Source organism: Paroedura picta, chromosome 8 (assembly GCF_049243985.1).
Source record: "Paroedura picta isolate Pp20150507F chromosome 8, Ppicta_v3.0, whole genome shotgun sequence".
Taxonomy (NCBI): domain Eukaryota; kingdom Metazoa; phylum Chordata; class Lepidosauria; order Squamata; family Gekkonidae; genus Paroedura; species Paroedura picta.
In genome coordinates, this window is record NC_135376.1 from 40,613,858 (window position 1) to 40,629,417 (window position 15,560).

General features: G+C 43.1%; 1 protein-coding gene across 1 annotated transcript in view; it reads left to right on the forward strand.

The window, feature by feature from the left end:
• Nucleotides 1-15,560, forward strand: part of EFHD1 (EF-hand domain family member D1) — a 33,306-nt gene that overhangs the window by 1,001 nt on the left and 16,745 nt on the right. The window lies entirely within an intron of this gene.

Sequence of the window (15,560 nt, forward strand, 5' to 3'; positions counted from 1 at the left end):
AAAGGTGTGACTGTCGTGATAGTAGGAGCGAGCCTAAAATCTGAAGCGCTGGAGTCAGTCCGGCTTGTCAAGCACGAATTGTCTCGGGTGGCAGCACTTTCTGGATCGGATCGTCCTCACATTTTGTTGTCCTGTCCGAAAGTGGGGGAGTGTGCGGTTCGTCTAGCAGAGCCTTCTTCCGCAATGGTTGCTCTGCAGAAGTGAGCTGTTGAGTCCTCTGATGGAAGTGCGTGATAGCATATAGATGCCTGCCCTTCCTGCCTTTATTACTGTTGATTGTTGATGCACAAATGCTTATGGAAGGAGAAAGTACGGCCGGTTAAATTCCCTGCTGAGTTAATAGCATAAAAGTAGGTTGAAGTTTTCACCTTGCAGACCTCTGTTAACCTTGAGGTTTTTCCTGTTTCCTTATTTTCCCTTGAGCCTAAGGTCAGTGCATACTTGAGACTAGTGCTTTTTAAAAGTCCAGTTGCAATAAAAAGCTTGCCCTTCCCCAGCTCTGCAAAGTCAACTGCAGTTATATTTAGCTTGCTTCATTCCAAGTCATGAAAGAAGACATTTTGTCACATATTCCAAAGCTGCTAAAAGGCCCATTGAAAGAGACATTTCAGATACTCCCCGTTAGTTTTGATAAATTCGTGGTGCAGTGTTATTGCTGGAGAAAAAGCTCCACTGAGCTTTACTTCTGAATAAATCTGCATAGGCTTATGAGTGTTCTGGATGAAGTAATTTGACAGTTGTGAGTGTACTGACGAACAATACATTGTCTTAATTTGTGCTAATAATTTAGGCTGGTCTACAGATGACTTAAGGAGCCTCTTGTGGAGCAGAGTGGTAAGGCAGCGACATGCTGTCTGAGGCTGTCTGCCCATGAGGCTGGGAGTTCGATCCCAGCAGCCGACTCAAGGTTGACTCAGCCTTCCATCCTTCCGAGGTCGGTAAAATGAGTACCCAGCTTTCTGGGGGGTAAACGGTAATGACTGGGGAAGGGAATGGCAAACCACCCCGTATTGAGTCTGCCATGAAAACGCTAGAGGGTGTCACCCCAAGGGTCAGACATGACCCAAAGCTTGCACAGGGGATACCTTTACCTTTACAGATGACTTACTTAATAGGCTCTAATAGGCCAGCGGGTGGCGGGAAGTTAGGGGCGCCGGGCGGGAAAGCAAGCGGAGCAGGGGCTCAGGTGGTGGTGACGTCTTTGGCAAAAGACTACCCCCCCCCCCCCCCGGGGCCTCAGTAAAATTGTCAAGCGTTGACCAGTCCCCGGTGATAAAAAGGTTGGGGACCACTGTCTTAGAGCAACCTTTAGAAGGCCTGTCATTATGGCTCTTTAGCCATTCTTTCTCCCTAGTGTCTCATATAGGAGGTAAAACCAGGATTAAGTGCTAAGTACAGACCTAATCCCATATTTTGAGATAGCAATTTGGGGCACAAAGTATGTTCCAAGTTTAGTGAAGGGAGGCTGTGAACCCTGGAGAATATGAGAAGACTGAAAAGGAGAATTGTTTTTTATTCCACTTCTCTTAGAGACAAGGAACTAAAATAGATTCCCTCCAAGCCATCAGACTGCCATACAAAACAAGAAGTAGATCCCTTGATCTTAGATGGAAGGGGTTGTGATTCAGATTACAACTGAATGGCAATAGGCAGGAGCTCTAAGATGTGGTCTGTGTTCAGCCTTTCATAGTTCACACCCTTTTGATAGGTTTTTTCCCTTGAAGGAGATGACTGGTAGTAAGTTGTTAAATCACTCAGTCTTGAATATATTTGCCTATCTGAATTTGGGGAGCAGGAATTGCTTCCTGCCAACAAGGAAGGGAAACTATTGTAAAATGAGAGTTGGCTTGTTTTTTCTTTAATGATGTTAATGTGCTGCAAATGCTAAATATATGGGCGACTAAAAATGGTGGTTAGTAACTTTTGTGAATTTATTTGCTAACCAGCTTTACCTGTGTTTCCAATAAATGTCTTGAGAAATAGACAAAAAGACTTGAAACTTTCAGCAGCATTGTGCAAACAGTTCTTTATCCCAGAACCTTTCTGTGATGAAATTCTGAACATCGCCTATAAAGAAATTCCTGACCTAGTTTTCTGCTATCTTTCTATCTAATCTATAGTAATTTGTCAAAATACAAATTAGGGAATGCTCAGAATATGTTTGTATGTTGGATTGGCATCCAGGAAAGGGTGGCAATAGCATTTGCTTATTGAAGATACTCTGGTGGCTTGTTTTCTCAGCAAGGTCTCAATGGTCACACAGCTTTGATTTGAGCTACAGCTTTGATGCCTCTACTTCTTCCTTCCAAGTTTCACCAGTTTGACAGAGAACTCTGTTTCAACAGTGATTATGCTTCAACCACAATCCTATTGGTACTCAGCCATATGGCCCTACTGAATACGTTCCCCAGAGAGCACTTCAATCCAGCAACACTAACCAGCTAAAGATCTTTGGCCCTAAAAAATACACCCCGCCTCAGTCAGGGCCAAGACCTTCTTGCCTGGTTGTGCAGGAGGGCTGGGCTTCTTCTGGGGAGAATTTAACCTGAACCAGACCATAAAGATAATTTCCACACAGAGGGCCAAATTGTATATTGTCTCCTGCCTGCAATTGTGGGATAGTATATGGCACTTTTTCGCCCCTACACACTCTAAAGCAGTGGTCCCCAACCTGCGGGCCGTGGCCCGGCGCCGGGCCGCGGCTCCCTTTCCCCGCCCCCCCCGCAGTAAAAACCTTCCCAGGCCGCAAGCTTGCGGCCCGGGAAGCTACTTACTGCGGGAGGGTGGGGAGAGGGAATCAGGGCCGGGCCGCGCCCGTGCAGGCCGTGCCCGCGCGGCCCGATCCGCGGGCGTGGCTCGCGGGTGCGGTCCGAAACGTGGGCGTGGCCCGCGCGGGCGCGGTCCCCGCGGGCGCAGCCCGATGCCCTGCCGGTCCCCAGCCTAATAAAGGTTGGGGACCACTGCTCTAAAGCCTTCCCACTTTTTTCTACTGCTGTATCGTGCCTATTCCCCTCCTCACTAGTGGTTAAAAAGTAGAAGAGAGATCAAAGCGTAATTTACTCACCGCTCCTTGGCCTGTCAATCACTGCTGTTTGTGAGTTCCCCTGAATGCAATTTTTTAAAAATTGAAACCTATGCAATGTGTATGCGTTGCCACAGAAAATACAGTACCAAAAAGAAAAACCAACAACAACGCCCGGCTCCCGGGACAAAGGTGGTGCAGCCAAGTGCAACAAGTTGTTGGCAGCAGGCTTGGCCACAGCACCAGGCACCGTCCGCATCGAGCTGGTGCTGGACGAGCCCCTCATGAGTGCCAAGGCAATGGTGTAGCTGGCTAGCAGAGGGCATGACAAGGGAGGCAGGGACGGCAAGGCACAGGGGGGCGAGGAGGAAGAGGTGGGGGGCTTGAAGAGCTTTGTGAAGGCAATGCCCAGGTCCAGCATGGCCACTTTCGTGGTGCCATCCCCCAGCCGTGCTGAGAGGCTGCCTGCTCGCCCAGCGCCTTCTCCCTGCTGCCACACAGCAATAGTGTGCTTGGGTTGCCTGGGCCTACCTTTCAGGTGGCCACCGAAGAGGAGGGGGAGGAGGCAGTGACCCTTGCTACACTTAACAAAAACGGAGCCAGGTGCACACATTGGTGGGCACTTAGTGGTGGCAGCAGCTGCAGGGGCCATTGGGAAGGAGGCAGGGCAGGGGTGCATGCTGGGGCCCCCGGGTCAAGAGGCTTCCTTGGAAGCAGCGGGTGGGAAATGGAGAGAGGAGGGTGGGCAACACTAAGGACACTATCTCACGATTCCCTCTCTGAACCACAAGAGACGTGCAATAGAGGGTGGTAAATCCACTTTCCTGGATTTATCGCATCACACTTTAAAAATGGCCGAATCTCAACCCAGCTACTGGACAGCCTCATGATTTTGGCAGTGTCATGAGGAGGGGTCTCTAAAAGCTGCCAACATTGGGAGGCTGTCTGGGAAAATATTCTTCATGTGGAAATGGTCAAGTACTTCACACGCTTTTTTGGATTCCTCATTAGCACTTATTTCGGGGCTTGGTTAATTCTGTAACCCATTTCACACTATCTTTGGTATAGATTTTCCAAGCTTGAGGGCCTTAGTCAATCAGAAGAAACAGGGTTTTTTTCCCCTATGTTCCTGTTAATCATTCCCCAAAAGGAGTAAATATCTAATTTTCCTGTTGGTGGTGGTGGTCTGGAGTTGGGAGGCAGGAAATCCAGAACTTTGGTTGCTTGCTGACTTCTGAAACATGTCAGTGTTGAAATATTCAAGCTTTAAATTTGCAGAGTCTCAATGTGGGAGTAAATCTGCCCTTGTTGCTGAGTAAACAATTACAGTTCAGAGCAACTAGTATTGATCTGGCACCCTGACTACCAAAACTGGCCTTGTTGATATAACTTTTCCCCTCTTCTGTCATTATGATTTTCTGCCTAAAACTGAGAACTTATATAATCTGACTATCATATGAAGCAACAGTTCTCATATAAAATGAAGCAATTCCAAATCTCAGTAGTAAAAGCCTGCACTATAAGTGGGAAAGCTCGAGTGAAGAACATCCTTGGAGGCTCTTAGAACCAAGCTCAATTAATTTACACATCAACAGCTATCATTATTCAAAGTGGGGTGCATGTGGGGCTGCCCCTTTTGCATCTGGTTTTGGCTTTACTGCAAAGTTTGGAAGCAAGTTGGTTGGGTTGTGGGCTCCCCTTATGCTCATAAAGTTAACATGCTGCTTCTTTGAAACGCACGAGGGAGTCGGGCTGATGCAACTTTCTTTGTTCAACCTTAATTGACCCTTTGTTAATAGTCACTTTTATTTAGAATATATAAAATAGCCTTTAAATTGAACATGGTACTTTGCCAATTACACTAAATCATCCTGAGGTGGGGGCAGGTGATCTTGGGAAAACACATACAAATCCAGGAGGAAAAGAGTGGTAATGAGTCTCTTCCAGATCAAATAACACATAGCAAAACAAAACAATTACTATTTAGCATGGGGATTCTGCAGAAGAGCCTTAGTCAATCTTCCTGGAAAAGTTGACAAATGCACACAGCTGGAATGTTGGCTAAAAGACCTAACTAGTTTTTAATTCCAGAAAACACACCCCTATGATATTTGTATTAATTTTTTGCCACTTAAAATTATACAGCTTTACAAGGCCCTATGCGGCAAGTCTGCTTATCCTAGTATCTTCTCTGTAAATATAATACCATGATCGATTCTAGGCAGGGCTATGCACAGCCAGGGCACTAGGCTGCTGTGATATCTGGAAATTTCAACTTGGCACTTAGTATTGTTAGCAATGATTTTATTGTAGCTTCTCCACAATTATAAGTGGAAGAACAAAGCTTCTTTATTATGTTACATCATAGTGGTATGTTGTATAGCATAAAAATAAAAGCACATGAAGTGGTTGCCATGGCTCATTTATAGGTAAATTTAACTATAGGTAAATTTAACTAAATGATCCATCACCATCATTTAGTGGTGATGGATAAATTCATATCTTAACCAGTTATTTAACTGTACTGACTGCAGTATTCTATTAAATGGAACTTTCTAAAGCAGTAACAAAATAATGAGAAAATGGGAAGAAGGTAGCGTTAGAGGTTTACTTTCTGTTGTGGTGCAAATTTCAACCTTTGTGCAAATACTGCCCAATGAACCCTGAATGTAGATTAAACAACTAGCATTCTGGAGCCATGTTCAAATGATTTTAAAAAATAAAGCTAGGAGAACCATTCGATTTGCAGAAGCTTCCCCCTCCAAAATATATTTGGAGACACGAAGTCTGCCTTGCTCAAACCTCACAACTCTAATTAAGAGTCTCATGAGAAAGGACAGCATAGAAGTTTAAATAAGAAATAAATAAGAAATCCTAACAAAGATCTCACAAGACCATTGTTGGCATTGCAAATAATTAAAAAAAAAACAACAGCTGGCCACTTTGGACACCAAAGTGCCCAACCCTACTTTGGAAGAGTCTGAGGGGGGGGGGAGAGTAAAGGCTGCCCACCAGCCCCATGGGACCCATCAGGGTCTATTCTCCCTCCCTCCTAGATGTCTTTCCAGAAGAACTGGAGCCTGGAGATCAGTTGTTATTCCCAAGAATCTCTAAGCCTCCACCTAGAGGCTGCAACCCAGCTGGCTGCACATGGAGGAGGCAGTGGGCGATCAAACTGGGCTCTTAAGATTAGCGTCTCCTACTGTTTAATCACCTTCAACACGCTAGATCTCATGATCGACAGGAACAGGACAGGGGAGTGTCAGCACCCAGGAAAGCCACAGTGCAGGCATGTGTGCTAGCGCCCATTGTATTCCTGGGTACAACAGGTTTTGCTCCTAGTAAATAAATAAGTAGGATATTGCTCACCGTAGTTTGTGGCACATGATCACTTTGAACAAATGGAAATTGTTCTTCTGTGTGTTCCAAGGGATTCCTTGGTACATTAAGTTAATTATATGGGATATCAAAAAGGCTAGAAACAATCCACTGGGACATTATTGTTTGTTGACTAGGATTGTTAAGATTCTCATGAAAGTTTGTCTACTGTAGCTGACATTTGGAGTCCTGTGCATGTAAATCTCTGGATCATGGCATAAGAATACAAAAATATGCATAAATTGGATTTCTTCATGAGTCACAACATTAAATGGCATTTGCAGATACCCAAGACTATACTTGCATGTAATAAAAAGTTATTTCAGGGAATATATTCCAGTGCTAAGGAAAATAGAAATATGGCTAGTGTGGTAGAGTAGTTAAAGTGTTGGACGGGGGGGGGGGGGGAGAGTTCAAATCCTCACTCTGCCGTGCAGCTTATTTAGTGACTTTGGGCCAGTAATTACCTCTCCCCTAACCTACCTCAGAGGGTTGTTGTGAGGATAAATGGGGGATTATGTATAATACCCTAAGCTCCTTGTAGAATGGGCCAGGGGATGCATACAATGAAATGTGAACAGTTTACTTTTCATCTCATAATGTCTATCTTCATACTTCCATCTCTACTTTCTCTGTGTAAAATTTATATTAAGTATATTTATGCAGCTTTACTTACAGTGAAAACCTCATTTTTCTTAGTTTAGAGCTTGTATATTGTAGTGGACAATTTGAAAACTTGTATAGCAACAGAAGTTTCTTGGTTGGCCCTTGTTTGTGTCTACTAGCAGCTGAAGCAACAACCATTTTGATTAAACAACCATTTTGATTAAACAAAAGGTTAAAAGTTAGGTACTCTATCTAAGGCCTGGTTCACACTTGTAGAAACACTGAGGGGTGAATCTGTAGAATGGAATGTACCATTTCAATATGCAGCTGGAGGATCATAACATATCCTGTTTTAAAAATTCTGTGAAAATAGAAAGTGATCACAGCAAGCAAACCATATCTTCCTGATGTGCTGGTATTTGCCTGCTTTTATAAAATGCAAAAGACCATTTGAAGCTTAACTGCAATCTGGAGTGAAGAAGAGTTGTATTTTTATATGCTGTTTTTCTCTACTAGGAGTCTCAAAGTGGCTTACAGTTGCCTTCCCTTTCCTCTTCCCATAACAGATACTCTGTGAGGTAAGTGAGGCTGAGAGAGCCCTGATATCACTGCTAAGTCAGAACAGCTCTATCAATGCGGTGATGAGCCCAAGGCTGCATGTGGAGGAACAGGGAATCAAACCCAGCTCTCCAGATTAGAAGCTACCACTCTTAGTCACATCCATTCTTGTATATCCTGCTGTATATGCAGACCTGGCTTAGGACTTGTGAAATTGGGGGGGGGGGGGTTAAAGAAATTAAAATCTTTATGATCTTAAGTTTGAGTTTATGCTGGCAGTATTATTTCAGATTTTTTTCTTTAACAATGTAAAGTTAGTTTCATTTTAACGAACAGAAGTGGTCTTTAGGGTAGAGAATGGAATTTGGGGGGGAATCTTAGAGCGATGCATGTTAGAGTCACAGAAGGCATGAAGAAATAATGGGAGAGATAAGAATTTCCCCGTTCAGTGGCCTGTGAGCTCTTAAATATCCACTTGTAAGCTGTTCTGTTTCTCCTCAAGGGTGACAGCAGCAAAAGTAGGCTGAATAACTGGCATTGTGAATGGCAGAGCCTCAAGACTTCCATCCTGTGTGGTTTACAGAGTTCAATAATATTGAAGATCAAACTAGACATCACAGTGAAAGGTTTGTGTGGGAAGAGTGTGATTGAAATTGAAGAAGGGGTCAGTGAGACTGCTGAATGCTCCCACTTCTTTGCTTTAGCCCGGCTTGGGAGAAGGGACAGCTGAAAGTGGAACAAGGGCAGAATGTTTGGAAGCTGTGGCTGGATGGCTTGAGCAGAGTCGCCTGAAACTCAACCCCTCCAAGACAAGAGGTCCTATGGCTAGGTAGGAGGGGGGCAGAACAGGAAGCGCGTTTGCCCGTACAGGCCGGGGTGCAATTGATCACTGTGCCCAAGCCAGGAACTTGGATGCCTCACTAACCATGTAGGTACAGGTCAGGCAGTCTGAGACCTACATGTCTGTTGTTGCCGGGTTCGATTCTGCGCTCCCCCACATGCAACCAGCTGGGTGACCTTGGGCTCGCCACAGCACTGATAAAACTGTTCTGACTGAGCAGTGATATCAGGGCTCTCTCAGCCTCACCCACCCCACAGGGTGTCTATTGTGGGGAGAGGAATGGGAAGGCAACTGTAAGCCGCTTTGAGCCTCCTTCGGGTAGGGAAAAGCGGCATATAAGAACCAACTCTTCTTCTTCTTCTTCTTCTTCTATACCCCCTGCAGGGCTCTGCGCTCTGCGGGTACCAACTTGCTGGTCATTTCCGGCCCTAGGGAAGTTTGCTTGTCCTCGACTAGGGCCAGGGCCTTTTTGTTCCTGGCCCCTACCTGGTGGAATGGGCTCTCAGGAAAGCTGTGGTCCTTGCAGGATTTGTCAGCTTTCCGCAGGGCCTGTAAGACCAAGCTCTTCTGCCAGATTTATGGTTGAGGCCAGTGTAGGAGGAAGATCTGGTCCCCCCCCCCCCCGCATTAGGAAGTATACCATCGAGATGTATGCCACCCTTCACTATCTTGGGTGATATTTTTTTGACACAACCCCCTGCTGCCTGGGTGGCAGGCATTTCGTGGGCAGTAGGGTTCCCTCCCCCCCCTGCCATACTGGGTTTTTTTGTGCATTATGTGTGGCTTTAATGGGGGGGTTTATTGGGGTTATTGTTATGGAACTTTTTGTATTGTAACCCACCATGAGCCAGTATGCCGAGAGTGGTGGGTAAGAAATAAAATAATAAAGAAGTTGTAGGAATGGTTCAGTACCCCCTTTCCACATACCCCTTTTGTGTTTTATATGTGTTTTATATTGCCGCTATTGCCCCAAAATATAGTTTCTACGTAGATTAACATATGCCCCACATATATTAAAGGATGTTTGGGATATTCATTCTGAGGAGGGAGGAAAGAATGCCATGTTTATAAAGAGTGCCCTGCAAATCAAGAGGTTTCATTTGGTCTGTTTGTTGGTTTAGAAAATTAACCAAGATGCACTGGAATTTGTTCTGCATTTGTTTGGAATAAATTTCTGTGAAATTGAGAAAATGATGTATGTTGTAAACTTGCTAGGGATGTGGTTCATATTGCAGAATTCTGCTTCCAAGTTTTGAAATGATTTGGATTCTTTAAGATGATCTAGAGAAATGGGAACATGGATTGGCCCAGACACTTCATAATTAATTTAGGAGGAAGAGACCGGAAATAACAGCAATGGCCTAGGATAGCGATCCCCAACCTGTGGGCTGCGGACCACGTGTGGTCTTTCGACTAATTGGAGGTGGGCCCTGAAGGACGCCTTCTCCCCCCCCCCCGGCCCTTTACTTCATCCCCCCCAGCCCTTTACAACACACTTCATATTTGTGGCGTGTCTGTATCTTATTTTGAAGGGATGTTTAAACATTGAGAGTAGAGGAGTAAACTACCCCCACACCAGGCCTCAGTAAAAGGCGTTGAGTGGTCCCCGGTGATAAAAAGGTTGGGGACCAATGGCCTAGGACACAGGTATTGCGCAGAGCACCTGAACATCCACATGACAACATTCATTCCATGTGGAGGGCACAGCATTGCTTGGAAAGAGTGATGCTGTCCATTCATTTATTTACTTAAAAGTATTTATATCTCATTTTTTCTTAGCTGAAACAGCTTGCAATGGTGACCATAAGGTCAGAAGAACATACTTAAAGAGACCATAAAAAAAACCAGAAAGATCTCCAGGTTCTATTAATAGCCTGGCAACTACTTGAGTCCTGTAGGACAAGGTTCCTGTATGAAAAGTCCCTTAAGCAGAGGACAGTCTTACAGGTCTTATGGTAGACCATTAGAGATAGACTTGTAAATTACAGATAGCCCTGTACATTTGGAAGCATAAACAGAAAGAATACCAGTGTGATTGACCAGCCTATAATGAAAATCACAATAGCTATGTGAGCATGGGTTATCTGATTAGTTTCAAGCCATTTGCCAATGAAATTGACCTTACAGATTCAAAACATTCCTTCTATTTGCAGTGAAAGTAAACAGGAAAGAAGTTATTGTCTGCATCCGAACAAAAGTAACCAATCTGTGTAGTATAAATTTATTGTCTTGATCAGGCAAGAAACATGAAAAACAGACTGGTTCATTAGTCATAAGGGATCTATTTTTTCAGTGGTCTTCTGCTAGAGACAGTAGGTTCAGCTGAAAGTGTTTTAAAGTCCCAAAGTGATCTGGCTAGCAAACTTCCATGGTAGAGATTAGATCCTGGGTCTCCCAAATCCTAATCTGACACTCTAACTTGCACCACAAGTATTCAGAATATTTATTTTAATAGTACCAGTCTATGAAAATAACCTGGGCTGGTTCCACATAACATTTTCTACTAATGCAAGTTCCTTCCATTAGTATAGCAGAACTTTTCTACCTCCCCACTCCCACTCTAGCCCATTGATCTCCAAAAAATACACTTGGGGAATAGAGGACCTAACTCTTCATAAAAGGCATGAGGTCCAAATCAGGGGTACACAGCAGGAAGGGGAATTGGCAGAAATTACATGTGTTAGCAATACATAATTTCTGCCAATTAGCAGAAGTTAGCAACACATTTAGCCTGGATCCAGCCCATTGTTATATTTTTTTCAGTTGAATTTTAGCCTAGTAGAGAATATGTGTGTGTTTCTGTGTCAGAAAGCACTTTGTGTAAACTGTCTAAGAATGGAATAAGACTTCCTGTTACTATTGGTGCCTAATCTTTCAGCCTTGATTAAAAGCAGTTTTCTTTAATTATATAGGGAATGTGCCAGATTTACAGAGTCAAAGCCTGGACCTTTTCATAATCAAAGCATGGCAGGAAGAGAGCAATCATATCACACTGCCATCAGTCATCCTCCTGTCTCACTCTCTTGGAGAGGAGGAAGTTGTAGTTGGGCCTTCAAAGAACTTCCAGATGTTTGTAAGCACTGAAGCAGTAAAAAGTCCCCAAAGTAGTGAAAGAAGTTACATGGTAATAGGAAATTTGATTCTCAGGAACTCTGATATGCCTAAAATTGGGACATCAGTGGTAATCTCTTACCTATTTTTTTCACTACAAGAAGGATTATTTGTAAATTACACTCTGTGAACATTTTCATATTACTGTAATAATCAGTATGTTATTAGATGTCGGCTTGATTTTGAGTAAAGTAATACAGGGATGGGAACCAGTTTGGTGTAGTGGTTAGGAATCCAGACTTCTAATCTGGAGATCCAGGTTCGATTCTGCACTCCCCCACATGCAGCCAGCTGGGTGACCTTGGGCTGGCCATAGAACTGATAAAGCTGTTGTAACTGAGCAGTGATATCAGGGCTCTCTCAGCCTCACCCATCGCACAGGGTGTCTGTTGTGGGGAGAGGAATCAGAAGGCGACTGTAAGCTGCTTTGAGCCTCCTTTGGGTAGAGAAATGTGGCATATAAGAACGAACTCTTCTTCTTCTTCATACAGCAAATTTACTTCTGTTAATGAGCTGTCTTTGAATACTTGGCCATTTCAAACATTGCCACCTTCTGCCCCTTGCCACACAATCTTCCTTGAAGGTTTTTTTTTTTATTTAATGGAGTCAAGGCATCTCAGTGATGTCACTATAGCACTGAAGTGGTGTTTTGGTTTATAAGAACCGGTAAATAAATTCCACTAGCAGCTGGCTACTAAAACGGGCCATTCTGAAATGACAGAAAAAGATATGTCCTCTTACTAAAACAGAACACAAAGGCAGTTTGAAAATGGCCTTTTTCTTACTCTGTAAAGTAACTCACTATTCTAGAGTGAGTCACTCCTACCCTGATTGGCTCTTGTATTTATTTGTGCACCGCATAAAAGTGGGACACATTGATTTGGTTTTTTGATTCCATAATATGACATAGGCTGTCCATTTTTATGTATGCTTGTATAAGCCTGTCAGGTTAACAAACCACGCATCTTACAAAGTGGATTTTAATTTATTAAAGTTATGCAGCAGTAAATATTGCTTTGTAAAATGCTGTAAGACTCTCTTGTTCCTGTTGGTACACCAAGCTAATATTACTACCCCTCTGCAGTTAGTATCTTGAATTGTAATTGCAGAGGTGTAGTACAGCCTTTTTCAACCTTTTAACTGTGAAGGGGCCCCTGAAATAAATGTTCAGGCTTCGAGGATCCCCAGAAATGAAGTCGGGTGAGCACACCTCCCTGCCATACCTCCCAGAAGTGACATGTCACCAGAAGTGACATCACTTGCACCCTTCACCCTCCTTTCGCTCCCACCCCCCACCCCCCTTTGGATGGAGTCAGCCAGTTCCCTAGCTTGTGGCCAAGTTCATAAAGGTAAGAGAGGAAAGGCTATGGAACCCCTCCAGAGTTTCCACATATCCCTAGTGATCCACGGACTCCTGGCTGGGGACCCCTGATGTAGTATGACGGATGCATATGTTACAGTTAGTATGTTTTTAAAATGGCTATCTTTTGATTGGTGATCCAGTTGTAAAGGGGTATTATAGGGGTATTAAATGTTTATTTAAATATTAATATGACACCTCTCCATGGTGACTTATAGTAGCTTACAAAAAAGGGGAAAATAATTTCATTAAAGTATGTATGCAGCATAATTCAGAACAGATTTAATCCTAGTTCCACTGGGCTGGCTGACTCAGGGTCATAGACTACAAGCTGAGGGCCAAGAGTCTTTTGGCCTGCCTAGGTGAAATACCTGCTACAGTTATTTCATCTAGAACAGGTATTTCTCCTATAGTTGGTGCCACAGTGTTCACAACTTTCTTCCCCTGCCACTTAAAATAGCCGGAGTTGCCCTAGGTTGAGTTAACTTCTGCATGTGTGCTCCATCAAGCCTGAATCTGCACACGTAAATAACTACTATACTATCCTTGTGTCATTCACCAACTACATTTTATGTATGGACAAGCTATTCTGCTTCTTTGACGTTGTGCAGAGAGTTCCAAGTTCAGCTTCAGTTTAAATGAATAGGGACTGGGAGATATGAAAGACTACAGCCTAGGATCCAATATGAATGTGGCTATAAAATTGGAGGCTGGTCCCTATATTCATAGATAACATACCAAGGCCTGTATCATATACATTGTTAGGTTAGACATAATGTTTGGCATTGTACTATTATAATCTCCTGAATTTGGACAAGACAATCCAAGCAAGGAATGATAATACTAAAGCATTAGCCAATGACATATGAAGCCATTGGTTGTGGGAAAATGTTTTGCTTCCCCCTTGGGGTTTTGCTTCCCCCTTGCCAAAGTGACAGTAAAGTTAAGGGTGATCTTAAAAAATGTATGTGTAATATTCTTTTCAGTTATTCTTTACAGTTCTATCTATGAAATGGCTGTGGGAAAATTGCTGTACACCACACCAACCATTTTTCCATTTGGGAAGGGCATAAACTATTTGTGCAGTTAACATAAGCATTTCTGTTCCAGAACTGACACCAAGCAGCTAAATTGTTCAGCTCAGTGGATCAATATTTGGTGTGCATATTTAAAACAACAATAATAAAAAGCTGTCGACCAGTTGATCCACTTGTGTACCTTCAATGGCATTTAATGTCTCTTGGAAAAGAACTGGAGATGGGCTTATAAATAGTTTTTTGCTTAACTTAATTACAGATTAACATGATGTATATTCATTATAACAATGAAAAATTTTAATTGATGCTGTACTGGAAGATTTATATTCCATTGTTTGTGGAATATATTCCAGTATTTATACCTTTGCAGCCTCAGTTCTATTTAATATAGCCAAGGGTGCTAATTTTGTATAATAACGGTGATATTTAAGTAAGATTTCAGGAATTCCCTAGTTTTGGAGCCCATCCTCCTGTTTTAAGATTCTCAGCAACCAAATGAACTTACTAAGGCCCATTATGCACACATTGGATGTGCTTTTGTAGCTGGATTTTCATGTACGGAACAGGGTAATCAACTTCTAAAGTGCATTGAAAATGCATTTTCTAATGCTGTTTGTATGCTGTACATGGAGACCATGAAGGATAAAAGAGATGGGGATGAGTGAATTTTTAGGATGACAACATACTACAGCTGGTGAAAAGTATAGTGTGTAGTGTGTGTAAAGTGTAGCCTTACCTATTGATTTTAGGGTGATCTAAAGCATCCCTTTTGTTGTTTACATCAGCACTGTTAATCAGGCAGGAATTTCTAGACCAAATGTCTCCTCATACTTGGTAGCAATATACTGGGGGATTCTTTAGGAGTGTGGTATCTGGTGCAATATCCGGTGTGGGTCAGTTCTTTGTTCTTGGCAAGTTGCAATTTGTTTTTCTTTACTATCTTTTAAATCTTTCCTTGAAGGAAATGAAGGTGGCATGAATCTCCTCTAGGGTTGCCAATCCATATCTGGGACCAAGGGGTCCCCCAGTTTTGAGTCTCTCCTCCAGTTTTAAGACTTAGAAACCAGAGGAACTTACTAGGGCCCAATATGCACATGTTGGATAATGCACTTTCAGTGTGCTTTTGCAGCTGGATTTTCATGCATGGAACAGGATAATGTACTTCTAAAGTGCATTGAAAATGCATTTTCCAGCATGTGGAAGGAAGGAATCAGGAAGTAAATGCGACATCCCTGCATCATTTGGAAGCAATATTGGGACATTTGGGGGGAGGGGGTGGCCTATGCTGTGGTTTTGGTGCAAAACTCTATGGTAAGAAGATAATTCTACCATAGAGGTTTTGCCCACAAATCAGAACGTCACTCCCTGATGTCAGCAACATGCCACATGATTTCTAGGTGATGCAGGGATGTCGTATTTACTTCCTGGTTCTTTCCTCCTGAGGTAACTTTCATGCTCCCATCCCACACTGCCTGGTCCTAGAGTTATGGTCCTAGGCCACCCTAATCTCCACTTATTATTATTATTATTATTATTATTATTATTATTATTTAATTTTTAGACTGCCCTTCTCCCAATAGGTCTCAGGGCGGTTTACAATAGTTAAAACACAATAAAATCCCCATACAAACCCCAATTAAAAGTTAC